Below are 12,932 nucleotides of genomic sequence, written 5' to 3' on the forward strand. Positions count from 1 at the left end.
CCCGAGACCTCATTTCAAACCCTAGGATGCTTTGTTTCCTGCTTTATTTTCTGTTCAAAGCATGCGAACTAGACAAATATGCGGCTAGGATTTGTTTGAAATTAGCATGCGGGATAGAAATCATGTCTGTGTAAGAATATTAAGCATGTTCAGGTAAATTATCATGTGGGGTATGATTTTTTATTTTTTATTATTTTGATTTACCTCACTAACCCCTTTTATTTTTTGTTCTATTTCATTTTGTTTTCATCATTCGCATCATTTAAAACGAGGTGTTGATCCACCAAAAATGTGTTTGTTAAACATGAATAATCTGCATTAATGGACAAAGGGATTATAATACAAAGAGATAAAAAGCTCAGAAGCCCAGCCGTGGTCAAAGAATCTCGGAGGCAAAGGGTGCAGGGGCAAGACGAGGAAAATGTTACTGACCCGGAGTCCTTTCGAAAACTGCGAGATCAAGATGGCGAAACCCTAGCTAAGCTGGAGATCATTATTGATAAATTCTAGAAACAAGTCGATAAACTTTGGGTGGAGGGCTCCGATGGCACTTTCGTTTGGAACAAGCTCGACATAGAGTGAAAGCCGACGATGCAGTCCTTCGAGACCTTTTGGGGGCAAGCAGCTCGTTATTTGCACATTTTAGCCAAAGGAGCCAGAACGGTTTGACAGGGTATTCAACCGGTGACAGACGAAGGTAGAAGACTAGTCAACCTATCAGAAGCTGTTCGGGGTCTATGCCTTCAAAATATTTTTGTCTCTTAAGACGTAACACTTTTGCCCCAATAAGGATTATTTATAATAACAGGTACATTTTTTGGATCAATGCCTCAAACATTTCATGCATCATGCATTCAGACGTATTGTGCATTTTGTTATTTTTCTTTACATTCGTATTATTTTTCCTTTTTTTTTACATTCACATGTCTCATCAAAAATGAGAACATTTTGATCCTATGACATATAAGGAGCTTTACCAACAGTTGTTTGACGCACACGTGGTGTCACCATATCCAGAGAAATCCATGAAGCCCCGTACCCCAGGTAGTATGATGAGAACGCTCATTGCGAAAATCATAGCGGAGTCCCAAGGCGCACTATTGAGAATTACTCCACAATCAAGAGAGAATCATACATAAAATATGTAACAAGAATCAGATCGACTTCAACAACTTGGGGGCATCTAAGTGAGGAAGACCATTTCATCATTTGAGACGTTTTGTTTGAATTTGTTTTTTCATTTTTTTTCTCAAGTTTTTATAAGGACTTTTAAATAAATTTATGTTACTTTAAAGATGTTAAGCAATGGATCACATTTGCAAACTTGCAATTCTTTGAATATCATTTGAATTAAGAAACTCTGTGAATGGTTCAAAGTTACGGATCTTTGACAAAGTAACATGTTTTAAAACAAGGACCTTGACCTTACCCAAAATATACCCTCAAACACCATACCCCGCTCTTGGAATTAACCAATATACCCTTTTCCTTTCATAAGATGCGGACAACACGGGGCATCATTTGCATATGATAATTACTATGTTTTTTATTTAAGACTTTCAATGACGATGATGATCTTTACAAATGAAAGAGTCGAGTAGGTGAATCCAGTTTAGGTCAGTTGCTTGAAAATTGAACTCTAAAGATGAAAATTTTTTCAACAAATACCTAGGCTATAACAGGTTCTTCTTGACAATCTTAAGAAATTAAAACCGTAAAGTTGAGCTATTCCACTAAGGCAATTGGATAGAGGAAACTCGAAAGCCCTGGTCTTATGAGTAGATTACGTTCAAACCATGACATTGCTCGGACACTTGGCAATTCGGTGTTTGCTCCACTGCTCTTGTCAGGCTGAAGACTCTGTGATGAAATGAACCCTTCAGTGAACTGATAAACTGATTATAATGTTAAGTGGTCCCTCTAAAGCAATTGGTTAAACGCCCCGGTTTTATGGATCCAGCTTGCCAGATAACGACAAATTAAATCAAATTTATCTGAGCAAGAAATTTTCGGTAATGTTGAACTAAGGGAGTTAAGGAACACCTGTTATAGTCGACTACACACGAGCACTCAAGAATTTCATTTTTAGACCGATATCTTTCGCACTGCCTTTGTTGGAGGAGCCTACAAAGCTTGAACAAATGGAAGATTTCAGAGGACCGAAATAAAATGTCTAGTAGTGGTCATTCTAGTTGCGTCATTATGTCCGCACCCAAATGAAATGCCAAAGCATATGTCGATATTTAAAAAAAATGACATTTTGGGTTACCAAAACCTTAGAAAGGAGACCAACCTAAAGCCAACTCATCCATTTGAACACTTGTCAAAGAGCTGTAACTCTGAAAGCATTAAAAGAGCTATTGATTCCTTTGATATACTCCGAACTCATGTTTATAATTTGATTCAATTGCAAACAATATTTTACAGAATTTTTATCCTTTTCCCTCCTAAAACAAGAAAAAGGAGAAAAACATTTTTACACATGACAGTCTCAAATATGAAAGGTCTGTAAAGCCAAAGCTCGAGAAGTAAATGGGGCACGGTCAATTCCATGAACCAGATTGGCAGGCAAAACACAGGACTCCAATCCAAGAGATAAACATCATTCATGTTACATGCATCTCAGACATACTTAGGTGCATCACATTCATCATTTTAGCATACATAATTTTTGCATCTTTTAGAGTCAAGCTTCGACTTCAGGATGAAGGCAACTCGACTTGTAAGCGCCTTTAAAGAACGATGGTGGTTGCTTAACTCGGCAGTAATAAGCTACACCTCAACCGACTTGACATCTCAGAATCAATTTCAGATAGGTTCGAGAACCAGTTCAAAACAAGTCTAGTTTGACTCAAACTCAACCATGAGCAGCATGTTTCCAGTTAACACTTTCAAGCCAGATTTCAATTCCACGACGGAAGACATCCGGCTCACAAAATTTGGCGAAAGGGGCCATCATTCATTTAAAGGAAATTTACAGCACAACTTAAGTCAAGAAAAGTTGTCTGTCAATAAATAACTTTCCAATTTCAGAGCCAATTTCAACTTCAAAGCGAAGGATATTGGACTCCAGACAACGTATGTTCAACTTCACGACGAAGGGACCGCTGGTTGTCAATAACCAACTTCTCAATTTCAAAGCCAATTTCAACTTCACAACGAAGGATATTGGACTCCAGACAACGTAAGTTCAACTTCACGACGAAGGGACTGCTGGTTGTCAACAAACAACTTCTCAATTTCAGAGCCAATTTCAACTTCACAACGAAGGATATTGGACTCCAGACAACGCAAGTTCAACTTCACGACGAAGGGACCGCTGGTTATCAATAAACAATTTCCTAATTTCAACTTCACAACGAAGGATATTGGACTCCAGACAACGTAAGTTCAACTTCACGACGAAGGGACCGCTGGTTGTCAATAACCAACTTCTCAAATTCAGAGCCAATTTCAACTTCACAACGAAGGATATTGGACTCCAGACAACGTAAGTTCAACTTCACGACGAAGGGACCGCTGGTTGTCAATAACCAACTTCTCAATTTCAAAGCCAATTTCAACTTCACAACGAAGGATATTGGACTCCAGACAACGTAAGTTCAACTTCACGACGAAGGGACCGCTGGTTGTCAATAACCAACTTCTCAAATTCAGAGCCAATTTCAACTTCACAACGAAGGATATTGGACTCCAGACAACGTAAGTTCAACTTCACGACAAAGGGACCGCTGGTTGTCAATAACCAACTTCTCAATTTCAGAGCCAATTTCAACTTCACAACGATGGATATTGGACTCCAGACAATGCAAGTTCAACTTCACGACGAAGGGACCGCTGGTTGTCAATAACCAACTTCTCAATTTCAGAGCCAATTTCAACTTCACAACGAAGGATATTGGACTCCAGACAACGCAAGTTCAACTTCACGACGAAGGGACCGCTGGTTGTCAATAAACAATTTCCCAATTTCAACTTCACAACGAAGGATATTGGACTCCAGACAACGCAAGTTCAACTTCACGACGAAGGGACCGCTGGTTGTCAATAAACAATTTCCTAATTTCAACTTCACAACGAAGGATATTGGACTCCAGACAACGTAAGTTCAACTTCACGACGAAGGGACCGCTGTCAATAACCAACTTCTCAAACTCAGAGCCAATTTCAACTTCACAACGAAGGATATTGGACTCCAGACAACGTAAGTTCAACTTCACGACGAAGGGACCGCTGGTTGTCAATAACCAACTTCTCAATTTCAAAGCCAATTTCAACTTCACAACGAAGGATATTGGACTCCAGACAACGTAAGTTCTTCACGACGAAGGGACCGCTGGTTGTCAATAACCAACTTCTCAAATTCAGAGCCAATTTCAACTTCACAACGAAGGATATTGGACTCCAGACAACGTAAGTTCAACTTCACGACGAAGGGACCGCTGGTTGTCAATAACCAACTTCTCAAATTCAGAGCCAATTTCAACTTCACAACGAAGGATATTGGACTCCAGACAACGTAAGTTCAACTTCACGACGAAGGGACCGCTGGTTGTCAATAACCAACTTCTCAATTTCAGAGCCAATTTCAACTTCACAACGATGGATATTGGACTCCAGACAACGCAAGTTCAACTTCACGACGAAGGGACCGCTGGTTGTCAATAACCAACTTCTCAATTTCAGAGCCAATTTCAACTTCACAACGAAGGATATTGGACTCCAGACAACGCAAGTTCAACTTCACGACGAAGGGACCGCTGGTTTCAATAAACAATTTCCCAATTTCAACTTCACAACGAAGGATATTGGACTCCAGACAACGCAAGTTCACTTCACGACGAAGGGACCGCTGGTTGTCAATAAACAATTTCCTAATTTCAACTTCACAACGAAGGATATTGGACTCCAGACAACGTAAGTTCAACTTCACGACGAAGGGACCGCTGGTTGTCAATAACCAACTTCTCAAATTCAGAGCCAATTTCAACTTCACAACGAAGGATATTGGACTCCAGACAACGTAAGTTCAACTTCATGACGAAGGGACCGCTGGTTGTCAATAACCAACTTCTCAATTTCAAAGCCAATTTCAACTTCACAACGAAGGATATGGACTCCAGACAACGTAAGTTCAACTTCACGACGAAGGGACCGCTGGTTGTCAATAACCAACTTCTCAAATTTAGAGCCAATTTCAACTTCACAACGAAGGATATTGGACTCCAGACAACGTAAGTTCAACTTCACGACGAAGGGACCGCTGGTTGTCAATAACCAACTTCTCAATTTCAGAGCCAATTTCAACTTCACAACGATGGATATTGGACTCCAGACAACGCAAGTTCAACTTCACGACGAAGGGACCGCTGGTTGTCAATAACCAACTTCTCAATTTCAGAGCCAATTTCAACTTCACAACGAAGGATATGGACTCCAGACAACGCAAGTTCAACTTCACGACGAAGGGACCGCTGGTTGTCAATAAACAATTTCCCAATTTCAACTTCACAACGAAGGATATTGCACTCCAGACAACGCAAGTTCAACTTCACGACGAAGGGACCGCTGGTTGTCAATAAACAACTTCTCAATTTCAGAACCAATTTCAACTTCACAACGAAGGATATTGGACTCTAGACAACGCAAGTTCAACTTCACGACGAAGGGACCGCTGGTTGTCAGTAAACAACTTCTCAATTTCAGAGCCAATTTCAACTTCACAACGAAGGATATTGGACTCCAGACAACGCAAGTTCAACTTCACGACGAAGGGACCGCTGGTTGTCAATAAACAATTTCCCAATTTCAACTTCACAACGAAGGATATTGGACTCCAGATAACGCAAGTTCAACTTCACGACGAAGGGACCGCTGGTTGTCAATAAACAACTTCTCAATTTCAGAACCAATTTCAACTTCACAACGAAGGATATTGGACTCTAGACAACGCAAGTTCAACTTCACGACGAAGGGACCGCTGGTTGTCAGTAAACAACTTCTCAATTTCAGAGCCAATTTCAACTTCACAACGAAGGATATTGGACTCCAGACAACACAAGTTCAACTTCACGACGAAGGGACCGCTGGTTGTCAATAAATAATTTTCCAGTCCCAGAACCAATTTCAACTTCACATCGGAGGATATTGGACTCGGAACAATACTTGGATTTCAAGTTCACGACGATGGATATCCAATTCTCAGGCTCAACTTCACGACGAAGGGGCTATATACATATACAACTTCACAGCGAAGGGTATCATACCCTAACAGGTTGACCCAACTTCACGACGAATGAGTCATCTGTAACACCAAAGTCTTCCGGTCAAGTTTCACCTTCAAGACGAAGTATCTTGAGCCAGAAGACGATCCAGGAACTGCTGGTCAAAGCTTTGGGTTCGATTTCAACTTCACGACGAAGGATCTCATACTCAGAATTCTCCAGTTTCGACTCAACCTCACGACGGGAGAGTCATTTCCTGATTTAAATTGACAAACCAGTCCTGATATCGGGTTTCAACTCTACGACAGAGGGCATTCGATATGGATGAAATTCGTGTCTTTTAATATTTGCTCTATTTTCGTTACACGACAATGAGCAAAGAGGGGCAGCTGAAGACACCTAATTTCGTCCCTTTTATTTTTATAATATACTTTTGATTAATATTATTTTTATAATATACATTATTGCAAAACTATATCACATATTTACATTTTATTTTTATTTTTTGTGTCAGGCCCAAGATCAGTTTATACGGGGCCCAACAGAATGCCCTAGTCCAACCCAAATCCTAAACATACACACGAGCTAGGGTTTCCAGCTAGCATTCCAAGCGGCGCTGCATCCGTTGCCTTACGAGTCATCGCTGCTCATACTGCTCGGCCGAGTCCCTTGGTCAAGCATCCAAACGCCACGACAACAACCCACCGAGTCCACTGCCGGGTTTCTCGCCTCAACATCACCAACACACCAACAAACACAAGATATCAGTGTTTCATTTGGAATGAAACTCCTAGTTATTTCCATTATAAAAACATGTAACTAGGACACAGAAAGGGGGGATCTTTTTCATACGATTACCAGAGAGTACACACCATATTACACACAGTATTCACGAAATATACCGGAGAGTTATCAAGAAAATACTTTACCTCTCGATTTCAAAGATCCTTGTTTCACCGGAGTGGAGGGGAACTTCATAGCATTAAAGAGATCTTGGCAGGAGAGGTTTGAAACAAAAAGGAAAAAGTGAAGAAGAGAGGGAATCTTCGATCGAGCGCGGGTCCAAGGAGCAGTGGTGAAAGAGCCAACACCGACGCGTACAGGTTGGGAGCCGAATTAAACAACTCTAGTTGCTTGAAGCTTCCAAGGATCACCTTTGCTTTTCTTTATTTTTAAAGCATGATAATGCTTTACCACCAAAGCATCATTTGGCGTTTAGTGCATCTCTTTCTCTTTTTCAAGTAAGTGGCGTGTACAGGGAACATGTCATTTGTTTCAGCTAGGGACAACTGTGTGTTTAGTCCTCACTCTTTGTAAGCCTTGCATTCCAGCTATGTTTGCAAATTTAATTCCTTTTATTTTTGCAAATTTAATTCCTTTTATTTCAAGGTGTTTAATATACTTTCAGTTCATTATAGTTACCAGGGGACTCATGTTATTTGTTTATTCTGATATGGATATTATGTTTCATTTTGTTTTAATTTGGTCGCCACGCGTGTTGTTTTGTGTATTTTGAAATCGACCACTGATTTTTTTTTTTTTTCATTCCAGTCACTGATTTCATATATAATATATTATTACTAATATTTGATTTTTATGCTATATTTGTAAATATTTTATTTTAGTCTTTTTCTTTATATATGGTTTAATTATTCCCCCAACCCTTTTTTTTGCAGTTTTTTTAGCATCCCTTTGGTCCATAAATTTTTATTTATCTTAAGTCGATCCTTTAAACATTTTTATTTAATTGTAATTTCAATATGTTTTCTTTTCATTTTCTTTACTATTATTATTTTTTTTCTTTCTGATTTATATTTTTATATTTTCTTTTTCTTTCCTTTTTTCCTTTCATTTACTTAACATTAGTTTATTTATTTTTTTTATCTAACATTGTTTGAGTTTTTTTAGGGATATTTTCAATCGATCAATGGTAATTATTCGAATCGGGTTTTTAAATTTAAATTTAAAATTTTTATTTTTGCAATTAAGACAACTGGTAAATTCATTGGTACCGAAAGGGCGGTTCAAGGGTGCTAATCCTTCCTTGACCGTAACCAACTCCCGAACCCGACACGTTTCTGGTAAAACGCAGATCAGGTAAGATGGTGTCCGACCCACCTAAATTCGTTTTAAACTGGTCGGTGGCGACTCCAATCCACATTTTTCAAGTCGAAGCCCAATTCCGGGGTCCAACCGAAAGACGGTTGCGACAGATAGTATCAGATTTAATTAAAAAGTCATATTTGGGTTGGATTAGGTCAAATTTTTTAAGGTAGTGAAGTCAGGTAGAGTCCGATGGAGGTAAAAAACTCTGACTTTATTCGACCCGTGGATAATAATGTAATTTTGTTACAAACTTATTATTATTTTTAATTAAGTCCTTATTTTATATTGGATCGAATCAAATTTATATTCTAAGAATTCAGGTCAAGTCAAAGTCGAATGGAGGATATAGATTTTTTAGGTCAAACCAAGTCGAGTGGAGAATATATAATTTTCAGATTAGATCGAATGAAAGATACATATTTTTCGAGTTGAATCGACTGATTAAAAGTTTGATCTAATCTGACCCGTTACCGTTCTTTATCACATCATCATTAATGATGAATTATTACACCAACACCGTATAATATAATGTAAGAATCATAAATTATCATATTAAAATCATAATGATCAGTGATATTTTCTTATCAAATTAAAAAATTATTTTTTTCTTAATTTAAATACCTGATATAAAAATAAATTTCGAAGTCACAATATTTTTTCCGAAAAAAGATTAACATAACAATAATTAATATTACACGGATCAAGCTATCATCATAAAAATTACAAGATATTTAAATATTTATTATCAAATAATTGATCATCTTTAAAATAAATATTATCACTTATAAACACCTTAAATTAATAAATAATTAAAATTTTAATCCGTCCTATTCTAATGTAATTCTTAATCACCGCTCACTCTATTTGTATAAACAATTTATATAAATTGTGAGAAGAAGTACCCAATTGATGTAAAGAAATGAAAAAATGGACCCAAAAAAACATAAATGATGATATAATTAACCCTAAAAAAATAAGTTTGGAAACACAGCATGATGGAAACAAGAGATGGCTCCCAGCTGGAAGTAGACAGGTGTGGAGCCATCCCTTTCCCTTCCTCACCCCACATGTTCCATCAACTTTTTCTCTCACTACATATTCCATTACTTTTTATCTTTATTTGTTTTCTCTTTCTTTTTTCTTCAATCTCAGATCTTTTCTCTCCCATTAAGTTGCAGTTCCCTCCTTCTTCTACCTATAAATCACCCCTCCTTTCACTTGATTAATTCCTCTACTTCCTCTTCATTTTCCCAGATATTTTCTCTGTTTTGTGTTATTTTTTTCCTATAAAAAGATTACCTTGATGCTCAATCTTTTCGTCTTGATGTTTGAGATTCATGTCTGCAATTCTCAGTGAAATCTTCCTTTGTGGGTTTGATCAATTCCACTTTCATTCGCAGGACCCATCTCGTTCAATCTTTCTCTGTTGTTTTCCTCTACTGGTTGTACTACGTCTCATAAGTTCAACAATTCATCTATTTTCTTTCTCTTTATTAAAATCATAGTAGTAGTAGTAGTATAATAATAAATCATCTGTCTTGTTCTTTTATTGTTTCCGAAAAACAAATCTGCAAATTCCATGGCTTCTTCAAGTGGGACGTCATCAGGTTCATCGACGACGACGACCGTAACCCAAACTCCGGCTCGGCGGAGGAGGATGTGCAGGCGGTCATCGATGAACGGAAACGGAAACGAATGGTGTCGAACCGGGAATCGGCGAGGAGATCGAGGATGAGAAAACAGAAGCATTTGGACGATTTAATGACTCAGGCGACTCAGCTGAGGAAACAGAATCACGAACTCACCACCAACATAAACTTCACGGCGCAACATCTGTTTAACGTCGAGGCGGAGAACTCGGTGCTCCGAGCTCAACTCGGCGAACTCGGTCACCGGCTGGAGTCACTGAATGAGATCATCGGGTTCTTGAACGATGACGACGATCATGAACCGGCGGTTGATAGCTTCCTTTACCCTTTGAATTTGGCTTACTTGAATCAGCCTATTATGGCATCTGCAGATAACATGTTCCAATATTAATTTCCATGTGCTTAATTTCTGGGATTTTTAATCTCAAAATATAAATATATATTATGAAATAAATATGAGAAGTAAGCTTTGTTATGTCTTAGGGCGATTCAAGGATTGTGGTATATTTTTATGTTTGTTTTGATTGAGAATTTTATTTTTGGTAATATTTTATTATTAATAGTAAATTTTTTTTTTGGATATATTATTAGAAATATCATTCTCTTCTTTTTTTTAAATATTGTAATATTTTCGACGTTTTGAATTAAAATGTCTTTAAATTTTTATTTTTTTTCAAAAATATCCTTCTTCTATTATTGAATAATAAAAATTCTACTAAGGTTAAATTATAAATTTATTCTTAAATTATTTTAAATTTTAAAAAAAATCTATAATTAAAATTTTATCCTTTCAATAATTTTTTTATATTTTTGATTTTGTAAAAAAATTATATATTATGAATTTAATTTTTTAAAGAAATATATAAATATTTACAATTTGAAATATTACAAATATATAATAAGGATAATTTGATCAAATATACATTCTAATAATTTTTTATTAATTTAACCAAATACGGTAATCTTACATTCTTGTTAAACCAACCAAACACAAAATATAACATTCCTAGTAATCCTATTCCCTGGTAATCTTTTATTCCTACTGGTAATCTTTTATTCCCACTGGTAATCTTACATTCCGTGAACCAAACACACTTTTATGATATTAATTGATAGATCCATGAAAATATCAAACAATTTAAGAAATTTTATGCTTTTTTGTTTAATTTTGTTTTTTTGTCGTATTATAATATCGATTTGTTAATTAATTAATTTAGATCGAATAAAATAGAAAATCATTATAATATTAATAAGTCTTTAAAATTTATGGAATTTTATGTCCACTGAACAACTACGATCTTTTAACGTAACATTGAATAAATTTATGTGATTTATAATTTAATAAATTTATGTGATTTATAATTTAATTTCTTATTTAAATTTATTTAGTATATCAACATAAAATAATGATGATAATTTTAGATATAGTATTAACACTAAGAATTGGTATATAAACTATTATGCAAAATAAAGAAGTAAATAATTTTTTTTTTCATTGTATTCTTAAATTCTCTTCCCTTTTATATTGAATATATGAGATGATACCGACCGTTTATAAATTTAACGTGAACTATTGATCAATATTTTACCGTCAGATTAAAAGAAATAGACTGTGAATAACTAGAGGCATATGCATATGGTCACATAGGGGGTCAAATGTACACACATTATTTATATTAGATATTCAATATATTTCAATATTAAAAGAAGAAGAAAACAAGAAATTTTACGTACCCATTATATTAAAAATATGAGTATTACAATTTTTAGACCTCAATTTTTAAATTTTTAGATCTGTCACTGTGAATAACCACTATGACTCAAACATTATCATCAATAATATTTAATTTAATTTAATTTAATTTATTCATAATATCACAATTTAAATTAACAATCTTATTTAAACTTGTATTCCATGAGTTTCAATCGTTTAAAACATTGGTTTAATTTTTTTTTTAAAAAGTGTTAAATGCATTTTAGTTTAGAATAAAGTTTTGTTGAGTCCATGACTATTAAAAGTTATAAATAATCTCTTGACCGTATGGTATTGTTTCAGTAACAAATTCAGAAAAATATTATTGACTGAGCCAATTGCATATACATAATCTTTCAATTTAAAAATTTAATAACAATTAAAACTAGCATAACTAAAAGTTCTAAAAAACTTTAAAATTTATGTAAAAAATACATAGTTCAAAATATAATATTTGCATCAATTAAGATGAACTCTCATTTTCATATAACCAAACTCATCTATGATCTAAATAAAATATATTAAATAATTTTAATTGACTAAAATAAAATAAATGTATCTTTTAAATTTTTATTATAATATTATAGGTAATATTGAAAAATTACTAAACAAACGACTAATAAATGTTAATATGATCATTACCCCGACTAATAAAATATTGTAGTTAAAATATTGTAGTTAATATTGAAAACTTGCTAAACAAACGACTAATAAAATCACAATATCACTCAAAAAGTTTAATATGTGTCATATCACTCAAAGAAATGACGTGACATGTATCATATTAACAACACAAGTTGAATGTTAGTTGGGGAGCTATTTTAACCAAAAAAAAAATATTGTAGTTAAAATATTGTAGTTAATATTGAAAAATTGCTAAACAAACAACTAATAAAATCACAAGTTCATAAGTAATTAAAGAAAAAAATATAAATATAGCAAAAAATTAAAAATATTGTAGAAAAAAACAAAAAAAAACTCAAAAGCTCTGTAAAGATATTTGATTACTAATTTTGATTCTAATTTTGATCATTACCCCGACTAATAAAATATTGTAGTTAAAATATTGTAGTTAATATTGTAGTTAAAATATGATACTAATTTTGATCATTACCCGACTAATAAAATATTGTAGTTAATATTGAAAAATTGCTAAACAACGACTAATAAAATTAAAATATATTGAAAAAATAAAATATT

The 12,932-nt window shown here is 34.8% G+C and overlaps 1 pseudogene; it reads left to right on the top strand.

Moving 5' to 3' along the window:
- Positions 1–9,686: 9,686 nt before the first annotated feature.
- Positions 9,687–10,390, top strand: LOC120129367 (annotated as a pseudogene).
- The last annotated feature ends 2,542 nt before the right edge of the window (positions 10,391–12,932 follow it).

The sequence above is a fragment of the Hibiscus syriacus genome, unplaced genomic scaffold, assembly GCF_006381635.1.
Source record: "Hibiscus syriacus cultivar Baekdansim isolate YM2019G1 unplaced genomic scaffold, ASM638163v2 tig00110485_pilon, whole genome shotgun sequence".
Taxonomy (NCBI): domain Eukaryota; kingdom Viridiplantae; phylum Streptophyta; class Magnoliopsida; order Malvales; family Malvaceae; genus Hibiscus; species Hibiscus syriacus.